The sequence below is a fragment of the Rhinoderma darwinii genome, chromosome 2 (assembly GCF_050947455.1).
Source record: "Rhinoderma darwinii isolate aRhiDar2 chromosome 2, aRhiDar2.hap1, whole genome shotgun sequence".
Classification (NCBI taxonomy): domain Eukaryota; kingdom Metazoa; phylum Chordata; class Amphibia; order Anura; family Rhinodermatidae; genus Rhinoderma; species Rhinoderma darwinii.
The window spans coordinates 452648402-452671651 of record NC_134688.1 but is presented as its reverse complement, the minus strand read 5'-3'; the positions used below and the strand labels follow the sequence as shown (position 1 = coordinate 452671651).

The window sequence follows — 23250 nt, the reverse complement described above, 5'->3', positions numbered from 1 at the left end:
ATCACCTACACACTAATTGTATAACTAAAAAAAAAAAACATGTTTTGCTGGCAACACATTCCCTTTAAGTCCTGTAAGTTGCAAGGTGAGACCTCCAAGAATCAGGCTAGTTATTCCAGCACATTCCACAGATGCTCGATCAGATTTAAATCTGGGGAATTTAGAGGCCAAGTAAACACATTGAACTTTGTCATGTTCCTCAAACCATTCCTGTGACAGGGCGCATTATCCTGCTGAAAGAGGCCACTGCCATTAGAGAATACCGTTACCATGAAGTGGTGTACTTAGTGTGCAACAATATTTAGGTAGGTGGTACATGCCAAAATAACATCCACGTGAATGCCAGCACCCAAGGTTTCCCAGAAAAACATTGCCCAGAGCATCACACTGCCTCCACCTACATATCTTCTTCCCATGGTGCATCCTGGAGCCATCTCTTCCCCTGGTAGGTGACACACATGCACCCGGCCGTCCATATGATGTAATATAAAATGTGATTTATCAAACTAGGCCACCTTCTTCCATTTCTCCATAGTCCAGTTCTGATGCTCATGTGCCCATTGTAAGCGCTTTTGGCGGTGGATCGGGCTCTGCGGCTACCTAGATCCAAAAATAGCAAGCTGTGATGCTCTGTGTGTTCTGACATCGTTCTACCATAGCCAGCGGTAACTTTCTCAGTGAGAGGTGCTACTGTAGCTCTTCTGCGAGATCGAACCAGACTGAGTCGTTCTTGCTCCCCACACATATCAATGAGCCTTGGGCACCCATGACCCTGTCACCAGTTCACTGATTGTCCTTCTTGGACCACTTTTCGTAGGTACTAACCACTGCATACCGGAAACACCCCACAAGATCTGGCATTTTGGAGATGCTCTGACCCAGTTGTCTAGCCATTTGGCACTTGTCAAAGTCACTCGGATCCTTACGTTTGCCCGTTTTTCCTGCTTTCAACACATTAACTTCAAGAACTGACTGTTCATTTGCTGCCTAATATATTCCACCTCTTGCCAGGTGCCATTGTAACCAGATCATCAATGTTATTTATGTTATGTTATTTATTTCTTTTGTCAATGGTTTATAATGCTGTATGTTTACCAGCCATCCTTTGTTTAAAAAAAAAAAAAAAGACAACACACTGTCATATAACAATACTTCACGCCCCAATGACAACTAAGCTCTGCTACATCTGTAAAATGATGATGAAACGGTGATATCACATATACATTTATTCTGGAATATCCTGGCTAGGTCTGGTCAACTGATGTTAATGTTAATTTAGAACATGCCCGGTTTGTTTATTAGCACAAACTTTAGTACTATAGGTTTATATTTGGACTAACTGTTCATTATTCAGACAAGCTTTATACAGACCAATCATTGTTTGTCAGGACGAGCACATAAAAAATTAACTGTCTGAAAAAGAAAAAAAACACCACCTTGAAATAGAGTACTCATTATGTATGCTGGCTGTATTATTTATTATTTATCATTATTATAATTGTAACCAGGAGTTACCCAATGCAGCATGCAGTACAAACACTTGGCATCCAAAACTATGCAAATACTTTTGATCAGCAGCTGGTCCGTACATTTCCATCTACAACCAATGCCGTCAGTGCTGATCTGGCTTTTTTCCATAGTCTCTGCACTGCTCCAGACCTGGAAATATAATGGGAGGGTTCTGGCTCTAGAGCGTTCCTCCCTAAGCACATGGTTTAGGTTCATGAATTGGTTCTTGGTAAAGATCCAAGCCGCTTAGAAGGTTCATGGCCTGCCTCCATAGCAAGCATACATTGTAAGTTGTGAACATATGTGCACATATATTTGCTGTGTGATACCTATATTATTTCACGTTTGTTTAGTATTTTATAATAATCATGTATCACATATAGCCAGATAATTAAATGGGTTGTCCAGTTTAGAAAACCAATTATTAAATTAGTGCATTATTTATTTATTAAAGGAGTCCTTATCTATTTGCCAGAGCAAAAAGAAGCTACAAAGAGTGTGTATATCTGTCTTGAGGACTGCTCAGGTCTGTGAATTACATGGACAGACCATTGACTTAAATAAGAACTGCGTAATGTTTCATTTCTCCTGCGATGGTGCTGCAGGTGATTTAAAAGACAGGTGTCGCTAAAAAAATGTTTTTTATATGTTTTTGGTTTTAGTATGTTAATAAAATACATTTTATTTATTTGTGTTTTTGTGTTTTACTTTTTTCTTTCTTCTTTCTTTTACTTCTCTATGGGGGCTGCCATTTTTTTTTTCCATCTCTGTATGTGTCGATTAACGACACATACAGAGATGGAATACAGCACATACATCCCCATAGTGAATGCGAACAGCAAACCGATCCATTCACTATAGCGTACGCTGTCTGTATGGGAACGGCGCATGCGCCGCTACCACACAGTCCAAAAGGAAGGTCTTCGGCCGAGCGACATCCGGCGCCAGACAATAAGATGACAACTTCCGGTAGCGGCTTCCGTCCATATGTTCAGAAGCAAGGACTAGGAGCGGAGGGAGCGGACGGAGCAGAGGCAGCGGCGGCGGCAGGAGCAGGTAAGATGTTTGTGTATGTTCGAGTTATACTGTGTGATTACACTGTATCTAATCCTCCTACACTGTGCATTCGCTCAAAAAATGGCGGCACACAGTGTAGGAGGTTTGAACATTCAATCCCCTCCTTTCTCCTGGCACTAGCCAGGATAAAGGAGGGGGCATTGTGTGAGCACACTAGAGCGTGTGTGTCTACACCAAATTTGCAGCATAAAGCAATGAGGTTGCTTTACCACATGACAATGCTGCAATTTTGGGATTTGCTCCCTCTAGTGACCAGCACATGGAAATGTTATAAATTAGAATCTAATTTATAACATTTCCTGACTTGTGAAAAAATTAAAAAAATTAGCACAATGTGTAATCATTTATTGACTAACAGTTTAACAAAAAATATATATATATATTTTTCTAGCGACACATTCCCTTTAAACACTTGCTGTCAGGGTCCTGCACAGATTACAGCTGATCGCAGGGAGTCTCAGCAGCAAGAAACCCTGTGATCATCTTAACATCAGGGGACTCTCCTAACAAAAATAAATTCTCCAAAGCAGAGAACCCCTTTAATAGACACACTGATTAAAGTCATAAAAACTTTTTATAGGGGACATCAAGGAGCAGAAAAAAACATAATGTCCCTGAGGGTTTTGTCAAGCTCTACAAGGAAATTCTAAAAGGATAATTATTAAGCTAAATTGGAGGCAATATCCCATTAATTGCATGAACTATAGTTAAAAATAAATGCATGTAAATTTTAAATATGTGCAAAATATGCCAGTCATTTACGACACTGTCTGATATGGCACCAGAAGTAGGAATCATTGATGTCTGTTTAGAGTCATCTCCCAGGCAACTTTCTGACTTCATGGAGGTTACGCTTAGGCCTTATTCACACGGACGTATCCGTTTTGCGCTCGCAAAAAACGCTGCATTTTGCGCGCGCAAAAGGTCTGTGTGTCATCAGCATATGGTGCGCGGCTGCGTGATTTTCACGCAGCCGGCATCATGATGACACTCTGGTTTTATGTTTACAAACAGAAAAGCACGTGGTGCTTTTCTGTTTTCATTCACTGTTTTTACAGCTGTTGCGCAAATCACGCGCGATTTGCACGCACCCATTGACTTTAATGGGTGCGTGCAGTGCGAAAGACGGGCAAATATAGGACATGTCGTGCGTTTCACGCAGCGGACATACGCTGCGTGAAATTCACTGACAGTCTGAACGGCCCCATTCAGTAATATAGGTCCGTGCGACCTAATACGGACATATTATACGTTCGTGTGAATAAGGCCTTAAAATGTAAAGTGATCAGCGGAGCAATTAACTTGACTAACGTCCAGGAGGTTTTGAGGTGGACTTGGATAGTACACATAGATTAGGCCATAGACTCATGTCATTATTATTTCTTCATCCGAATATCCAACTGTTAACCTTCTAGTTTCCAAAACTGTAGTACGTGTACCCTATAGGGCACATGGCACAGGTCTAAGAGGTACGTATGTGCCCCCAGACCATGCTTATTTCATTGACTTCATCCTCCCTCATCAGCCGTCTCTATCTGGAGTAACCAGCCTGCCTAAGCATTAAATAAACTACTCATTGCTTTCAATGGGCACTGTGTAATTCTTAATATCTCCTGTTGGGGCGCTGCAGGGGAATTAAATCTTTGCTGTTAAGTTCCATTGCAGATTACAGCTGATCGCTATGACTCTCAGCAGCAGGACACCCTGTGATCAGCTCATTTTAAGGGACCGTTATGAACTATTCTTTTATTTTACTTGGAACTTTAACTCCACTTTAACTGACACGCCAGGGACGTAATGTGACCTTAACTTTAATGGATTACCAGTATATATCTGATTCCTTTACCTTTTCCAGTATGTTTCTTTAAATGTGTTTGCTGCTATTTTTCATTGTTTATGCCTCACACCCATTGCATATGGCCCTGTACCATATCCCATATCCAAAATATGATGTGCATGAGGCCTAAGACAGATGATTTTCTTACTGATGTTCACCCCACCACTCCTGTGTTATGGATGGATGGATCATTGCTCTGTTTTCTAGTAATAATTTGGCATATCATTTATGCCATATCTATACAACGCATTTTGAAAGTCTTCAAACCCTTTAAAGAGGCTCTGTCCCCACATTATAAGTGTCCTATCTCCTACATAAGGAGATTGGCGCTGTAATGTAAGTGACAGTAATGCTTTTTATTTAAAAAAACGATCTATTTTCACAACGTTAGGAGCGATTTTGGTTTATGCTAATGAGCTTTCTTAATGCCCAAGTGGGCGTATTTTTACTTTCAACCAAGTGGGCGTTGTACAGAGGAGTGCATGATGCTGACCAATCGGCATCATGCACTCCTCTCCATTCATTTACACTGCACTAGCGATATAGTTATATCACTATCGCAAGTGAAACGAAATCTCGCGAGATTACGGAGCTAAACGAGATTTCGTTTCACTTGCCGGAATCTCACAAAAAAGATTCAGAAGTGTCAGGATTCTGAGTACACATGACGTCCAGGCTGGATTTCATGTGTACTCATTATCAGGACACTGTAGTAATGTTAGGGTTTGTGTATGTGGCAGCACATAGTGATATAGCTATATCGCTAGTGCAGTGTAAATGAATGGAGAGGAGTGCATGACGCTGATTGGTCAGCGTCATGCACTCCTCTGTACAACGCCCACTTGGTCGAAAGTAAAAGTACGCCCACTTGGGCATTAAGAAAGCTCATTAGCATAAACCAAAATCGCTCCTAACGTTGTGAAAATAGATCGTTTTTTAAAATAAAAAGCATTACTGTCACCTACATTACAGCGCCCATCTCCTTATGTAGGAGATAGGGCACTTATAATGTGGTGACAGAGTCTCTTTAAATGTTTTCACATTTTGTTATGTTGTGACCTTGATGCTTTCCCCATCATTTTGAACTCAATACCCCATAATAAAAAAGTGAAAACAGAATGTTAGAAATCTTTGCTAATTTATTGAAAAGGAAAATCTAAAATCTTGCATTGACATAAGTGTTCAGACCCTTTACTCAGTACTTAGTTGAAGCACCTTTGGCAGTGATAACAGCCTCCAGTCTTCTTCGGTATGATGCGACAAGGTTTGCACACCTGGATTTGGGGATTTTCTGCCACTCTTCTCTGCAGATCCTATCCTGCTCTGTCAGGTAGGATGGGGACGGTCAGTGAAGGCCATTTTCAGGTCTCTCCAGAGATGTTTGATTGGGTTCAAGTCAGGGCTCTGGCTAGGCCACTCAAGGACATTCATAACGTTGTCCCTAAGCCACTCCTGTGTTGTCTTGGCTGTGTGCTTAGGGTCATTGTCTTGTTGGAAGGTGAACCTTCGGCCCAGTCTGAGGTCCAGAGCGCTCTGGGTCAGGTTTTTATTAAGAATATCTCTGTACTTTGCTCCATTCATCTTTCCCTCAAACCTGACCAGTCTCAATGTTCCAGCCACTGAAAAATACCCCCACAGCATGTTGCTGTCACCACGATGCTTCACTGTAGGGATGGTATTAGGAAGGTGATGAGCAGTGCCGGGTTTCCTTCAGACATGACACTAAGAATTGAGGCCAAAAAGTTCAATCTTGGTTTCATCAAACCACAGAATCTTGTTTCTCACAGTCTGAGAGTCCTCTAGGGGCTTTTTTGCAAATGCCAGACTGGCGTTCTTGTGTCTTTTACTGAGGAGTGGCTTCTTTCTGGCCGCTCTGCCAGAAAGCCCAGATTGGTGGAGTGCTGTAGTGATGGTTGACCTTCTGGAAGTTTCTCGCATCTGCACACCGCACAGGATCTTTGGAGATCAGCCAGAGTGACCCTTGGGTTCTTGGTCACCTCTCTTACGAAGGCCCTTCTCCCCCAATTACTTAGTTTGGTGGGGCGGCCAGCTCCAGGAAGAGTCCTGGTTGCTCCAAAGTTATTATTTTGGGGGCCAGTTGCTCTTGGAAACTTTCAGTGCAGCAGAAATGTTTTTGTACCCTTCTCCAGGTCTGTGCATCTACGCAATCCTGTCTCTGAGCTCTGCAGGAAGTACTTTCCTCCTCATGGCTTGGTTTTTGCTCTGATATGCATAATCAGCTGTGAGACCTTATATAGAGAGGGGTGTGTCTTTCCAAATCATGGCCAATCAAATTAATTTACCACAGGAGGACTCCAATCAAGGTGTAGAAACATTTCAAAGATGATGTAGAGAAATGGGGATGCCCCAGAGCTACATTTCAAGTGTCATAGCAAAGAGTCTGAATACTTAAGTCCTTGTGAAATTTGAGTTTTTTTTTATTTTTAATCAATTTGCAAAAATGTCTTACATTTTGTCTTCACTTTGTAATTATGGGGTATTGAGTGCAGAATGATGGGGAAAAACTAGGATTTTTTTTTATTTTAGCACAAGGTCTCAACATAACAAAATTTGAAAAAGTGAAAGGGTCTGAAGACTTTCCAAATGCACAGTAAAATATGGTATAAATTGCCTTTTGGGTAAACTGGAGTACTGTGGTTCTTTCTTGCCTCTCCTCTCCCTGTGGCATCCACAAGGGCCATGGGTGCCCGTTCTCCTGAAAGATGTGACTTCAGAAATTGGACCTCCACCTATCACGCACTAATGGTGCATCCTTTGACTAGCCTGCGAAAGTAGAACTACATGTGCTAGCATGCACTTACAATATTAAAACTGACATTTTATAGTGGTAATGGTCTAAAAAACCATCGGTTGCCCATCATCATTCTAATAGTTTATGCAGGGCTCACATGTTGTGAAAATGCCAAATTAATAGCATATATTGAAAGATTTCTCAGAGCGGAGCACGTCATTAACGTTTCGTCACCTGACTTATAACGAGTCACTTTTCCATACATTACGGAGAATATTATTTTCCACTGTAACATAATATAGTTGTGTATGAAGGTATCTCCCATAGTTACTGGAAAATATTAGGTAAGCATGTATAGTATTATGTATGACTTGCTGGGAGGGGTGGGAGGGGGGTCCATGGGAAAGTAAAGTCTCAAAAAAGATCATTTAACCTGTTAATGAGTTATTCCTATTTAAGGCTGGGGCTGATTCAAGTGTTAAAGGTTCACATACTTAATAACACAGAAAGCTGCTGTCCTGCTGGGTCATTAAATGAGGACTTTGTATGTATGTATGGTATTATGTGGCGTGCTGTTTATTGCTGCCAGATCAAAGGATTTTTGTAAAAATAATTGGTCTCATATGAACTTTTATTTTCTATAAAGATGTGTCTGACTTTACATTCTTCATATTAAAGGGGTTTTGCCAAGATTAACATTTATCACCTATTCATATAATAAAGGATATGTAATAAATGTCTGATCGCAGGGCGCCTCAAGCTGGAATCCCCAACGATCGCTAGGACGTGGGTCCCAAACTCCCTGTTCATCCTCACTGCACCCTCTGTAGTGAGGAGGAGTTTGAATGGAGCGGCGGTCAAGCATGCATCCCACACTCCATTCAATGTCTATAAGGCTGACAGATATAGCTGAGCGCTGTTCTTATCTGCCTCCGTCAGTCCCATACACTTCTAATCTGGTGGCACCATGCATGCTTGACCGCCGCTCCATTCAAACACCTCCTCACTGCGGTTGTGCAGTGAGGAAGATCGAGGCGCTCAGAACCTCATTCCAGTGATCGATAGTGGTCCCAGTATTGGGGCCCTCAGTGATTGGACATTTATCACCTATTTTATGGATAGGTGATAACGGTTAATCTTAAAAACACACCTTTAACACATTGTTTAGGTAGTGTAGGTTCACTTACACTAATATATTGATGGAATTGCATGAGCAACAATTTATTAATTACATAATGTAATGTAAACTTTAGGGCTGGGCCAAAGGGGCAATTTCCCAGAGGCCTCCACCACCTAGGGCCTCCTAAGTCCCATTTCCCTCCAACACTTCCCTATGCCCAGAAGACGGGTTCATGAGACAACCCATTAATATGTTGCAGAAGAACTAATTATGCAGCTTTTACTAATCTGCTAACTAGTCCTTAGGGCATATTCACACGTTGCATTAGAGGTGTGGTTAAAACCACATCTAAATACTGTATTCTTTTTTACCACAATTTGATGCTTTTCTTCGATACGGTTGCAGGAAAAAAAGCGAAAGTTTAAAAAAAAGCATCAAATCGCGGTGAGAACGCATGCAGTTTTGCATAAAATGTTATCAACACCTTAACCACAACGTGTGAACTAAGGATGGGAGTTTTTTCCTAGTGGCATAACAATTGCCCTGGGCTAGAGGTGAAGGGTTCCTGCAATATCCTTAGGACGCGGATCCAGTACCAAACTATCAATTATGTGAAGCAGCACTTATGCGGAACTGACATGAACCCTCTCCCACCCAATGTGCATCTATTTCAGTGACCATAGGCCCCCCTGCCACATGAGGCCCCGCCACACAATGTTTGAGCCAGGGTGCATATAAGGTATTGATGTTGGGCAGTGTGAGAATGTTGTATACGACACAGCACACAACATGTATGCGTCGCAGCACAGATCTTGTGTGTCAGGGCTTGTTGTGACTGGGGGGCCTTGTGTCTCGGTCCCCAAAGACAAGAGAAGCCAGGAGCGAGGAGTGGTGAGTAAATGCCTTTTGTTTTTTTATATCCGATCGGAGTATGATTTAGGGGTCTGATCTCGGGAGATACATGTTCGAGAAGAGGCCTCATTCAGAGGTTTTGCATGGGGCCCAGGAGGCTTTAGTTACGCCCCTGGTTGTTTCTTTTTGTTGTGAACTTTAATGCCCTATCTGCCTGCAATGCTAACTACAAAATAATACAGTGGCCGAAAGTTCACGTTTATTTATTTCGGGAGAAGCGGATAAGCGGCTGACAGACAATTCTGACTTAGCTTACCTCCAGAAAAGCACCATATTTTTGCAGAGGAGCCTCTACCAACCTTGATCTGGTATTGCCATTTTTGCCATTAAAGAGGCTCTGTCACCAGATTTTGCAACCCCTATCTGCTATTGCAGCAGATAGGCGCTGCAATGTAGATTACAGTAACGTTTTTATTTTAAAAAAACGAGCATTTTTGGCCAAGTTATGACCATTTTTGTAGTTATGCAAATGAGGCTTGCAAAAGTCCAAGTGGGTGTGTTTAAAAGTACAAGTCCAAGTGGGTGTGTATTATGTGCGTACATCGGGGCGTTTTTAATACTTTCACTAGCTGGGCGCTCTGATGAGAAGTAACATCCTCTTCTCTTCAGAACGCCCAGCTTGTGACAGTGCAGATCTGTGACGTCACTCACAGGTCCTGCATCGTGACGGCCACATCGGCAGCAGCCTCGGCGTTAGCAGGTAAGTCGATCTTACCTGCAAACGCTGATGCTGCTGCAGAATCAACTGTAGCCTCTGCTGCCGATGTGGCCGTCACGATGCAGGACCTGTGAGTGACGTCACAGATCTGCACTGTCACAAGCTGGGCGTTCTGAAGAGAAGAGGATGTTACTTCTCATCAGAGCGCCCAGCTAGTGAAAGTATTAAAAACGCCCCGATGTACGCACATAATACACGCCCACTTGGACTTGTACTTTTAAACACACCCACTTGGACTTTTGCAAGCCTCATTTGCATAATTACAAAAATGGTCATAACTTGGCCAAAAATGCTCGTTTTTTAAAAATAAAAACGTTACTGTAATCTACATTGCAGCGCCTATCTGCTGCAATAGCAGATAGGGGTTGCACAATCTGGTGACAGAGCCTCTTTAAGCAAAAGTAGGAAGCTGTTTGGAATTTGACTCCTCTGCCATTACCGTGTGAATTCATCAGCAGAATGCAGGCTTCCTTTACAGCAACCTGTATTCTGTATTTGGAGTAGATGAAACAGGTTGTATAACAGTCAATGCCTGCTGAGAGGCTGGAAGGGAAGTTGTATGATTCCCCTGACGCTTTCTTGCTCTATTGAATTGTCTTTGCTATTTACAGTATGCAACTTCCGAAGATATTAGGTTATTTACTTGACTTGACAAATATTTACTTACGCGGGACAATTTTGGACCACACCATTTTAACCCCTGGGAAACTGGACCACAATCTAAGTAGATAATACTTAATATCCCTGATCAATTCTCTAAAGGGGCGTAGACCCAAATCATTACCCCCCACGTGCAACGCCAGTACATCAGGGGCTCTATCCAACTGAGCAAACCGATGGACGTCGGGTAACACCCGACTCCACATCATACCTGTCCTGCCCAGCCACCAAACCAATACCTCCTCCCGCCGAAAACCCAACTGTCGCCCATCCGGACGAATATCGTCCCTCTCTGTCCCCCAATGCACATAGGAATGCCCGATAATCCACACCAAGCGGCAAGAGAGACCTAGGATGAAAGGTAATAAAACAAATATTAGGAAGGGAAGGAGGGGAGGGGGAAAGGGGTAAAGCACCAACATGCATATAATCATTACAAAAACGGCGGGCACACATACAACTGGAAACGGCGGGAGTCCCACCGGCCTATCCGCTTCACCACATCTGACCCCAACCCCCAGGACGCTTCCTCCGTTGCCGCCCCAATACTAAATGAATGGGGGGAAAATAAGGACCCATCCAACCCCAAGTGCCCCAGACACCGACGAAAAACCCAAGTAAAATGGTAACGAGACAAAAAGGAACCACCCGTGTGGACACAACAGCTGCCCACTTGCAACCGGACGAACATCCATATAACCCACAAAGCATGCGACTGGGCACATCCTGGCCCCTGCCTCTGCCCCCAACACCACTCGCTTACCACGTCCACCCTGATCCGTCTTATAGCGCCGGATCCAGAACTCCACACTCCTGTCTGACAGCAAATCATCCTCCATCCGCAACCCCCCAGCCCTCATAGTGCTAGGCGCCACCAGCTCACCTACCCACATGGCCTCAAAAAACGGCCACGAGAATGCCAACCGATACAAGGTCACCTCAAAGTCTGGAAAGCAAACACTCACCAATTCCTCCCAACACTGTTCCAATAACACAAAAGACACCAGGCGGCGATGATCAGGTAACACCCTCCCCTTTCTATAACCCTTCAGGGCCTGGCTAACCCAAAAACTTTTTGTAATATCCCTGGAGCTTAAAACCGAAGGCCAGGGCTACCAGAAAACGACTAACCCTGGAAACCTGACCCAGAAAAACCAGCAGGGCCACCACGCGATCTCTGTCCTTACTGCATCTAGGGCCGCCAGCCAAACTTCCCAATCCCTCCATGCAGAATCATAAGCAGACCAAGTCCCGGGTGCAAGAGAAGATCTAATCAATCCTCCCGCGGCTCGTAAGCCAGCCCCCACAGCCACTCGGGGAAGGAGATCTATTCCGAATCTGCACCTGGAGCCAACCAGCAAAACGATACCACTGCAATCGAGAAAGAGAAACCGCAATGTCATTCTGGACCTCAGGCACATGGACCACAACTCCACGCGTTCAGGGACAGGCATTGCAACACTAAATGTCTCAACAGGTGGACGACCGGGGGGGAAGAAGCTGACACATGGTCACTACCACCTCCAGGTTGTCACAAGGAAAATGAACCTTGCTGTCCCGAAATCTATCGCTCCAAATCTCCACCGCAACCAGAATAGGAAAAAGTTCAAGGAAAGCAAGGTTCTTTACCAATCCCAGATCCACCCACTCCCGCGGCCAGCGAGCCGCGCACCACTGCCCCTTTCAATAAGCACCGAAACCCACGCTCCCTTCCGCGTCTGTAAATAACTCCCAATCAACACTGTCCACCACCGGGGACATAATAAAGGACTTACAATTGTACATGTGCAAAAACTCGAACCAAACCGCCAAATCAGCCCTGTCTTCTTTATTCAGCCAAATAAAATGATGTGGGGCCTTCACACCGGCCGTCGCGCCCGACAGACGCCTACTAAAAATCCGACCCATAGGCATAATTCGACAAGGAAAATTGAGTTTGCCTAACAGGGACAGCAACACTCGCAATGAAATCTTTCGCAAATGCCTGGCCCGATTCACCTCTGCCCGCAACGCCTCAAGTTTATCCCCGGAAAGACGACACTCCAGCCGTACGGAATCAATCGTGATTCCCAGGAAGACCAGACAGGAGCTAGGCCCCTCCGTTTTGTCAAGAGCCAAAGTTACACTGAACCTAATCGCCACCCACTCTATCGTGCACAGCAAATTATAACAAACCAAGGAACCCGCTGGACCTACACACAAAAAATCGTCTAAGTAGTGTATTACTGACGAGACGCCCGCCACATCACATACCACCCACTCCAGAAAGGAACTAAAAGCCTCAAAATAGGCACAGGAAATCGAACAACCCATCGGGAGGCAACGATCCACAAAATAAGCCCCGTCTCAATAACACCCCAACAGCCGTATTCTATCATGATGCACCGGGAGGAGGTGAAAAGCTGATTAGATATCTGTTTCTGCCATCAAAGCCCCCGCACCATAACGACGCACCCAGTCAACCGCCATATCAAGTGAGGTATAAACCATGGAGCAAAGTTCAGGAGAGATCCCATCGTTAACCGACTGCCCCCGCGGATATGATAAGTGATGTATGAGCCGAAATTTATTCGGCTCCTTCTTAGGCACCACCCAAAGCGGAGATACCACTAAATCCGGTAAAGGGCTATCAACAAACGGACCCGCCATACGCCCCAACTCCACCTCTTTCTGTAACTTATCCCCAACCACCCCCACATACTGCAACGCCGAACGCAGATCACGCAATGAAAACGGAACCTCATGAGCGGGTTGGGATATGGAAACCAACCCGAAAACCATTTAACAACAAAACCGCTAGCGATCTATTAGGGAATCTATTTAAGAAGGGCTCCATTTCTTCTCACTTCACCGACGTCAGGCCCTTGGCTAGCACCCCCAGCCCCCCGGCCCTTACCTGTTCTGAAACACTTGGCGCACCCGTGGGAAGTCCCGCCACAGGAGGAACAACTATGCTTGAATTTACAACCCGGTCCGAACTTACACTGGTCCACATTAAACTGCCAGCAGAACCCGGATTTCCCTCCTGCCCCCCTGACCCTGCACTAGAAGGTGTCCCGAGGCCGGCCAAACCGCCTCCCCCTCCCTGGAAACGACTGCCCATACCGCACCGGAGCCATAACCCGCAACCACAACCCTATGTTCTTATTATTCCATCTAATGTCTGGCCGCACTGCTTTCCGCTGCCTGAACTGCTCATCATAGCGCAGCCACGTCTGCCCGCCGTAAACTCGATCAGCTTTCCCGATAGCATCCATATAATAGAAGAGCGCGGAACAATGCTTTGGCGCCCCCTGCCCTATCACGCTTGCCAAAATCTCAAACGCCTGCAGCCAATTAACAAAAGTTTGGGGAATCAACCGATAGCGTCGCTTCACCTCTTTCTCCTTTTTACTTTCCAACCACTTGCCCTTATCTAAGTTGAACTTTTCTAACGGCAACAATGAAAATATTTAGACGTATTCGTCCTTCTATATTTTCTCCCTGACTTCTGGCTTCAGATGCGCGCCTAACGTGTCCTCAAAGCAGACATACACTTCCCTTTTGGCCTTATCATCCAACTGCACCCCATCAACCTCTTTATCCTTCTCCGTCTGCACCGACACCGCCACTCCCACTTCCCTGGCCTCGCCCCCATCCCCACCCGGCAGACTATCCACAATCGCAGGCCCAATCGACGGTGGAACCCACGCCGACACAGGAGAAGGGGACCCCAACGACCCCCCCCCCCCGCATCGCACCAGCAGCTTCCATACACAACCCAACAATTCCCAAATCTCCCCCCTTCACCAACCCCACAACCGGACCCAACCCCGCTACACCCCGGCACCCCCGTTGGCCCAAGTGGGAACCCACCCCCCACCCCCAGGGACCGTAATATAGCCGGTAAAGAAACCATAGGGCATATCAACTCACCGGGCTGCGTAGGTGCTGTGTCACCACCAGCCAGGGCGAAGGATTCATCCAGATGTTCATCCTCTCTACCGACCTCCGAGTCGTCAGCTTCATCCGGACCGGCCGAACCCGGACAAGCGCCACATGACTGACAGCCTGTCTCTCCACGAAGCGCTCTGGACCAGCGCAGACGAACTGGGCCTCTCCGCCCAACCGTCGGGGGTCTCGTCCACCCCTCCGCCCGCAGGTAGCCGCGTACCTGCATGCTGTGTCACCACCGACTGTGGCACACGTCTGGAACCCGGCACCTCATCAAGATGGCAAGCGGGCCACCCGACTGGATCATCGTTGGCACGGCCTGCCGTAACTCCACGATCCAGACGACTGGAGGCAGAGGGCGGTCCCAGATGCATGGGAGCCTCCTCCCTCCCCACCTCTGCTGAGCCAGGCCGGCTAACAGGATTCCTCTCAGACCGGGCCGTCCGGTTCCTGGCAGCAGAGCGGGGAGCCCGGCCTGGAGGGTCTGTTGAGGGGCTCCTTACCCGGCGCCTGGCTTGTGGCAGCACTTCAGGGCTCAGGTGCTTTGGAGGCGATGACGTCACCGCCTGAGTCCCAGATCCACCTGCCGACACATTGCAGTCTCCTGCCGCAGGAGCAGAAGGCCCCAACAGCTCACCTCCACTTCCGCTCACCGCCGAGCTCGGAGCCAATGACAGGGGGTCGAATAGCCCCAGTCCCTCCGCAAGCCACGCCATCCCCCGCTCTGCCACAGCAGCCCGGAGCTGGGAAAGTAGGGCCTCCATGTTCATCTTCAGCAGACAACGTGACAAGTTTAACGCTGTCTGCTCCCGTAACGGCGACCCTGCACACTAATCCACCCTTAAATACACCTAGCGTCGCCCCATTAACCTCCGCTCCCACTAACTCTTAACCACCCCTCCTAACTCCCTTAATTCTTTCCCTACCTACATCCCTGATCATGGTGGCCTACCCCTATAGCCTTCTGCCGGGTTCGGCCTGTGCTGTCACAGAAATGTCTGCAACAAATCTGAAATTTGGGTTCACACGAGCGTGGCGTTTTTGCGCACGCAAAAACGCGGCGTTTTGCGTGCGCAAAAAACACTTAACGGCTTTGTGTGTCATCAGTGTATGATGCGCGGCTGCATGCTTTTCGCGCAGCCACCATCATTATCACACTCCATTTGGATGTTTGTAAACAGAAAAGCACGTGGTGCTTTTCTGTTTACATTCATCCTTTTGACAGCTGTTGCGCGAATCACGTAGTTCGCATGGAAGTGCTTCCGTGCGGCATTCATTGTTTTCACGCACCCATTGACTTCAATGGGTGCGTGATTCGTGCAAAACGCCGAAAGAACGGACATGTCGTGACTTTTTTTCAGCGGACTCACGCTGAGTAAAAATCATGCACACGTCCGCACAGCCCCATAGACTAATATAGGTCCGTGCGATGCGCGTGAAAATCACGCGCGTTGCACGGACGTAATTCCCGAAGCTTAAATACTGAACAAATCTCATCCACACGCTGCATAAATGATGAGAGCAAAAAATGCTCAGAAATTGACCTGTGGATTGTGCATTTTTTTAATCCTCAGCATGTCAATTGTATTTGCGTAATCGCTGTTTTTGTGTTTTGGGTTTACCCCATTGAATGCAATAGGAGATAAAACCCGCAACAAATATATGCTGTTTGCTTTTATGCAGCGTATCCGCCCTGTGTGAACGTACCCTTAAATAGTTTGTCTATCACTCAATGAGTCTAAGAGGCGGAGCTTGTACAATTGCTCAGAGAAGGCTTTGACCAATCACGTTAATTATTGCTCAGCACACTTGGCAGGTTAATCAGCTGTTAGTATGTATTCATAATATGCTGGAGGGGGCAGGACCCCTAAATATAAATATTAATGAGCAGCCATATTGATTAAGATAAAATTCAGAAGTATCACTATAAGCGTTATAAATTAACGGAAATGTTCTCATGTTTTCAAGATTATTTTATGCAATTTCTTTTTACCAACCATTAATTGCATAAACCAGTGGTCAGCAACCTGTTGCAAAACTACAACCCCTAACATGCCTTGACAGGGCATGGTTAGAGTTGTAGTTCCCCTACAGCTGGACAGCCACAGGTTGCAGACCACTGGTGTAAATGATTCGCCTTTGCTTCACATGGTAGATACGGGAATGTGTCTTTACTAGTTGGGTGGTTTCCTGGCACTTTCTTAAGCAGGTTCAGTTAGGAGCAGATTTTTCCGGCTCGCTGAACATTTAAAGTCAAATAATTCCAGTCATGAATGTGCAGGTCACGAGATTACAGCTTATGTAAACTATATACTTGCCACCTATGTTAATCATGTGAACTCAGCTATAAATCAAAGTGTCTGTTCACATAATGTCACTTCTCGCATCCTGAGCCTTGGGCAGGACTGGGAAGAATGGGGGATGGTAATGTGACATTACACTCTAGTTTGATGGCTATATGTATAACTGGCACCAGGGTAAGACTTCATGGCACCATTACAATGTCCTATAAAGGCTTGACCAGTAAAATTTCTTCTCCACCCAACTTATCAAATTATCTTCAGTCTATTTTTGTCATGACTCGTCTTATCATATCGTTTATGGTTTTTATGGCCGGGTTTCTATGGCCGGGTTCAGACAGGAATTAATTTGGGGTCTTAAAACACATGTAAAAAAAACTTTGTATGACTGTGATCCTTTTCATACATCTGATGTGGTTGTTTCAGACTAACGTGGATTTTTATAAACCCCATTATGATGTATGAAACAGGCACAGAAATTTCGGCAAGAAATCTGCGACATGTGAACATTGGCCTCATGCTTACAGCCAGGGGTGTAACTAGGAAAGACTGGGCCCCATAGCAAACTCTTCACCGGGCCCCCCCCCCCCGGGTGCCACAAGCAGCCCCCCTTATAAGTAGTGCCCCTTGTAGAATGTGCCATACAGACCCCTGTAGACAGTGCTATATAGCCCCGCCTATAGACAGTGTCACACCCCATTTGTAGATAGCGCCCCCACCTCCCTCTTGTAGATAGTGCCATACAGCCGACCTGTAGATATTGCCATAAAGCCCCCACTGTATATAGCGCTATACAGCTCCCACTGTATATAGTGCCACACAGTCCCCCCTTAGTAGAAAGTGCAGAAAAGCCACCACTTAGTGGAAAGTGCCACACACAGATCCCAGTAGATAGAGCCACAGGCCTCCCCCTTGTAAATAGTGCCATACAGTTCCCCGCGGTGTATAGTGCCACACAGCTCCCCCTTGTGTATAGTGCCACAAAGGTCCCCTCTGTGTATAGTGCCACACAGCTCCCCCTTGTGTATAGTGCCACACAGCTCCCCCTTGTGTATAGTGCCACACAGCCCCCCTTTGTGTATAGTGCCACACAACCCCCCCCCCCTTGTGTATAGTGCCACAAGGCATTGGCGCATCCGAGAAAGTTGTATCCGCCAGGTAGATGTCACTCAAACATGGAAAGGTGGATTTGGAGGCAGGACTATGTGACTCTTCAGGATAGCGGCACTGCCCCATGACTCTCTAATGAGTAATTAGCCTATAGTGTGCGTCGTTTTAAAAGTGGATTTTAAAAATGTTGCTGCATCTGAAAAAAACATACAAGGGAATGTTTGGAAATATTGTCACGTCATGTATTACCGCATGGTGGCGGTTTAAAGGGGTTAAAATTACATGACAGATTCCCATTAAATATACAATGAATTGAGAACAATTCCATCTGCCCTGCAATTTTGTAATTATAAATATATCCTATATAAACTACAGATCCAGAACCAAGCTCTGACATATATACAGTACCACAACCAAGCTCAGTACATAAATACAGAACCACAACCAAGATCAGTACATAAATACAGCACTAGAACCAAGCTAAGTACATATAGACAGCACCAGAACCAAGATCTGTACATAAATACAGCACTAGAACCAAGCTCTGACATATATACAGCACCAGAACAAAGCTCAGTACATTTATACAGCACTAGAACCAAGCTCAGTACATAAATACAGCACTAGAACCAAGCCCATACATATATACAGCACCAGAACAAACCTCAGTACATAAATACAGCACCAGAACCAACCTCAGTACATAAATACAGCACTAGAACCAAGCTCAGTACATAAATACAGCACCAGAACAAACCTCAGTACATAAATACATCCCCAGAACCAAGCTCAGTACATATATACACAGAACCAAAACCAATCTCATACGTATATACAGCACCAGAACCAAGCTCAGTACTTACATACAGCATCAGAACCAAGATCAGTACATATATACGACACCAGGACAAATACAGCTCAATTTAGTGCAACCCCTGCCGTATAGGCTTGTACGGCGTAAAACTACAGCTCCCAGCATGGCCCGAACAATGGTGAGGATATGCTGGGAGATGCTATTTCACAAAAAAAATCATATCATAATCATCTCGCTGCAGATCATACAGTGACTACAGTGCTGATTAGAGGCAGAATAAACATTTACATTAAGTGACTCACCGGTGACGTCTCAGATTCTAGTTCTTTTCTTCTCCCTCTGGTCCAGACATCTATGATGGATTTCTACCGGCCATGACCCATTTCTGCAGTTTTCCGCTCAGATGTCTTCAGTTTATGACTTTTAAATCATTTCTGCACCTATAAACAAAGTTACAATTCTCAACACCTCTTGCACCTCTAACTATAATAGCGCCATACTCTGTGTCCCTGATTATAATAGTACCATACACTGTCACACACACACTGTGCCCCTGTAGATAGTGGCCCAATAGCGACCGTGCTGCCCTACATATAGCTTCCCTTATAGGTAGTGCTCCATGTATAGCCCACCTCTGTAGACAGTGCCCTACATATAGCCACCCTGTTGCTAGTACCCCACAGGTAACCCTCCCCTGTATATAGTGTCCCACATATAGCCCACCCCTATAGAAAGTGCCCTAAAAATAGCTCCCCTATAGATAGTGCTCTACATATAGCCCACCCCTGTATAGTGTCTCACATATAGCTCCCCCTGTAGATAGTGCCCACATATAGACCCCTCCCTGTAGACAATGGCCCACATATAGAACCCTCCTGTATATAGTGGCCCACATCCCCACATATAGACCCCTTGTAGATTGCGCCCCACATCCCTACATACAGACCACCCCTGTAGCTAGTGCCCCACATCCCCACATATAGACGACCCCCCTGTAGATAGAGCCCCCACTATAGATAATGCCATTTAGGCCGGATTTACACGAGCGTGTGCGTTTTGCGCGCGCAAAAGGTACTTAACAGCTCCGTGTGTCAGCAGCGTATGACGCGTGGATGCGTGCCTTTTGCGCAGCCGCCATCATTATGACACTCTGTTTGTATGTTTGTAAACAGAAAAGCACGTGGTGCTTTTCTGCTTTCATTCATAATTTTTACTGCTTTTGCGCGAATCAAGAGCGTCACATGGAAGTGCTTCCATGTGCTGCGCGTGATTTTCACGCACCCATTTACTTCAATGGGTGCGTGATGCGCGAACAACGCACAAATAACGGACATGTCGTGAGTTTTACGCAGCGGTCACACGCTGCGTGAAACTCATTGACAGTCTGCACGACCCCATAGACTAACATAGGTCCTTGCGAGGTGTGTGAAAATCACGCGCGTTGCACAGACCTATTATACGTTCGTCTAAATGAGCCCTAACAGTTTTATGAGAGAAAAAAAACAAAAAAACTTTACATACATGTTCCCGTTCTTGTTCGCTGGCAATGCAGATCTGCTCTCTTCTAAGCAGGTCTGCAGGAGTTGAATGAGTGTCGTACAATGACGTTGATAGGCGGGGCAGAATGACTTGCCCTGTCAATCAGGGCCTTTCAAGCATGGAAGCGGCACGATGACGTCATCACGCCGCTAGCCAATCTGTCATTGTAAGGCGCTGAATGGTCGGGCATGCCGGAACATGCCCGGCCATTAAGCGCTACTGCATGTATTTGGCTGTCGCTAGCACCAGGGCCCCCTCCGGCGCCAGCGACGCCTACAGGCATGAGAGGGCCTGTGTCGTCCGGTCCATACTTGTTGGAGGCTCGGCGGCGCAGGCCCCATAGTAACGGCGCTACTGCTATAGCAGCCATAACGGCTGCTAGCGGCGCCACCGGGCATATGGGGGGTCATGTCGGCTGGCGGCACGGGTCCCCTCAAGCCGCTGGCCCCGTAGCAGCCGCTATGGCTGCTACCGCGGTAGTTACGCCACTGCTTACAGCAGAGTCCTGCATATGGACAGGGGCTGTAATGATGAGGCAACCCATTTAAAGGGGTACTCCCAAACTAGATGGCAAATCTACAGGATTGCAGATCTGGGATCTACACCTAGCTTGAGAACGGGTGTAATCTGACCCTCGAACAGCCTGGTGAAGCGACTGCCGGTTGCCACATTCAGGCGTGGAATACATAGGACTCAGCTGTTTCCATATCTCCTATAGGAATCAATGGAGAGAGCCGCACACATGTGCAGCCACCTCTTCATTCATTCCACACCTGGACACCAGTAGCCTCCTTACCAGGCAGAATAGGGGTTGGGTTACAGCCGTTCTCGAGATAAATGCAAATCCTAGGTCATGTGATGGATCCACCGGTGCACGGCTCGTTACAGTATGTGTATTTAGAGTTGTGTCTTCTAATGATCCCACCACCTGTGTGTCTGTCACATGACCATGGACAGAATGTTTCCACTGGAAGTAAACAGTGAATGTTACCACTGAATAACAACAAGCAGAGATCTTGAAAACCATGAGAAATTAATACAGAAATTATATTGGAAAATTGTATAACTTTTAATTATGCAAAAAAATAATAATATTAATTTGCTGAAACCGTACAACTCCTTTAAGGGGGAGAGGTATCTAATTCCTGCATGTATACATATATATATGAAGTAGCCACAGGAAACTTGCCCTCATTTTTACACATTGATGGTGGGGTTGAAAGCTTTTAGAATTTTGTCAAAGCAATGTACAGTGTGGGCTATTTATATGGATACACCTAAATAAAATGGGAATGGTTGGTGATATTAACTTCCTGTTTGTGGCACATTAGTATATGGGAGGGGGGAAACTTTTCAAGCTGGGTGTTGACCATGGCGGCCATTTTGATGTCGGCCATTTTGTATCCAACTTTAGTATTTTCAATGGGAAGAGGGTCATGTGACACATCAAACTTATCGAGAATTTCACAAGAAAAACAATGGTGTGCCTGGTTTTAACGTTACTTTATTCTTTCATGAGTTATTTATGTCATTATGGGTGTCAGGTCCGAGCATTCCTAGATGAACAGTTTCCTGGAAAGTGGATTGGTCATCGTGGGCCAGTTGAATGGCCCCCTAGGTCTTCCGATCTGACCCCCTTAGACTTTTATCTTTGGGGTCATCTGAAGGCAATTGTCTATGCTGTGAAGAAAGGAGATGTGCAGCAACTGAAACTACGGATACTGGAAGCCTGTGCTAGCATTTCTTCTGCGGTGTTGCTATCAGTGTGTGAAGAGTGGGAGAAGAGGGTTGCATTGACAATCCAACACAATGGGCAGCACTTTGAACAGATTTTATAAGTGGTCAGAAACTTGTAAATAACTCATGAAAGAATAAAGTAACGTTAAAACCAAGCACACCATTGTTTTTCTTGTAAAATTCTCGATAAGTTTGATGTGTCACATGACCCTCTTCCCATTGAAAAAACTAAAGTTGGACACAAAATGGCAGACTTCAAAATGGCCGCCTTCAAAATGGCCGCCATGGTCAACACCCAGCTTGAAAAGTTTCCCCCCTCCCATATACTAATGTGCCACAAACAGGAAGTTAATATTACCAACCATTCCCATTTTATTTAGGTGTATCCATATAAATGGCCCACCCTGTATAAAAGATGTTCAAGGAATGGTTTACACACCATATTGACAGCTCGGGCAGCTACTATTGGCCCAGTGAAATTAGGTGGGGGGCAGCTCAAGCAAGCCTTCTCCCCCTACCCTATCAGCAGAAAGGACCGCTACAATATCCTATCCCCCGCAGGAAAGAAAAGAGCAAATATGAAAGGGGTAACAGGCCTAGGAAAAAGCAAGCACTATTTTGGGATGTAGGTGGGTGATAATGTGAAAATGCATTTTAACCCCTTTGGGACGAAGCCACTTTTTGATTTTTCATTTTCGGTCCCCGCATTCCAAAAGCCATAACTTTTTTATTTTTCCATCAATAGAGTGGTGTGAGGGCTTATTTTTTGAGGGAGTTGTAGTTTTTGTTTGTACCTTTTATAGTTCCATCTAATGTAATGGGAAACTGAAAAAAAAATATTTGCGGGCTGAAGTTGGAAAAAACTCTGATTGCTCAATAATTTTTTGGGTTTCGTTTTTACGGCTTTCACCTTGCAGTAAAAACAACAAATTATCTTTATTCTGTGGCTCAATACGATTACGGTGATACCAAATTTATAGAGGTTTTTTATATTTTACTACTTTTATTGATAATAAACGTTTTGTTAAAAAACAAAATGTTTTGTGTCGCCACATTCTAAGAGCCATAACTTTTTATTTTTTCAGTGATTGAGCGGTGTGAGGGATTATTTTTTGTGGGCCGAGCTGTAGTTTTTATCGGTACCATTTTTTGGTACATAGATCTTTTTGATCACTTTTTATTACATTTGCTTTGAGAGTTGACGAAAAAATAGAGATTTTAGTGTTTTTACG

The 23250-nt window shown here is 45.4% G+C and overlaps 1 protein-coding gene and 1 long non-coding RNA gene across 2 annotated transcripts in view; one reads left to right on the top strand and one right to left on the bottom strand.

The window, feature by feature from the left end:
- Window positions 1–23250, bottom strand: part of LOC142741568 (uncharacterized) — a 459428-nt gene that overhangs the window by 99267 nt on the left and 336911 nt on the right. The gene's annotated exons all lie outside the window — the stretch shown is intronic.
- Window positions 9059–23250, top strand: part of LOC142741567 (uncharacterized) — a 90166-nt gene continuing 75974 nt past the window's right edge. Inside the window, exon 1 of the mRNA XM_075850932.1 lies at window positions 9059–9186. The gene's annotated coding sequence lies outside the window, so the exon portion shown is untranslated. The remainder of the gene's footprint in view (window positions 9187–23250) is intronic.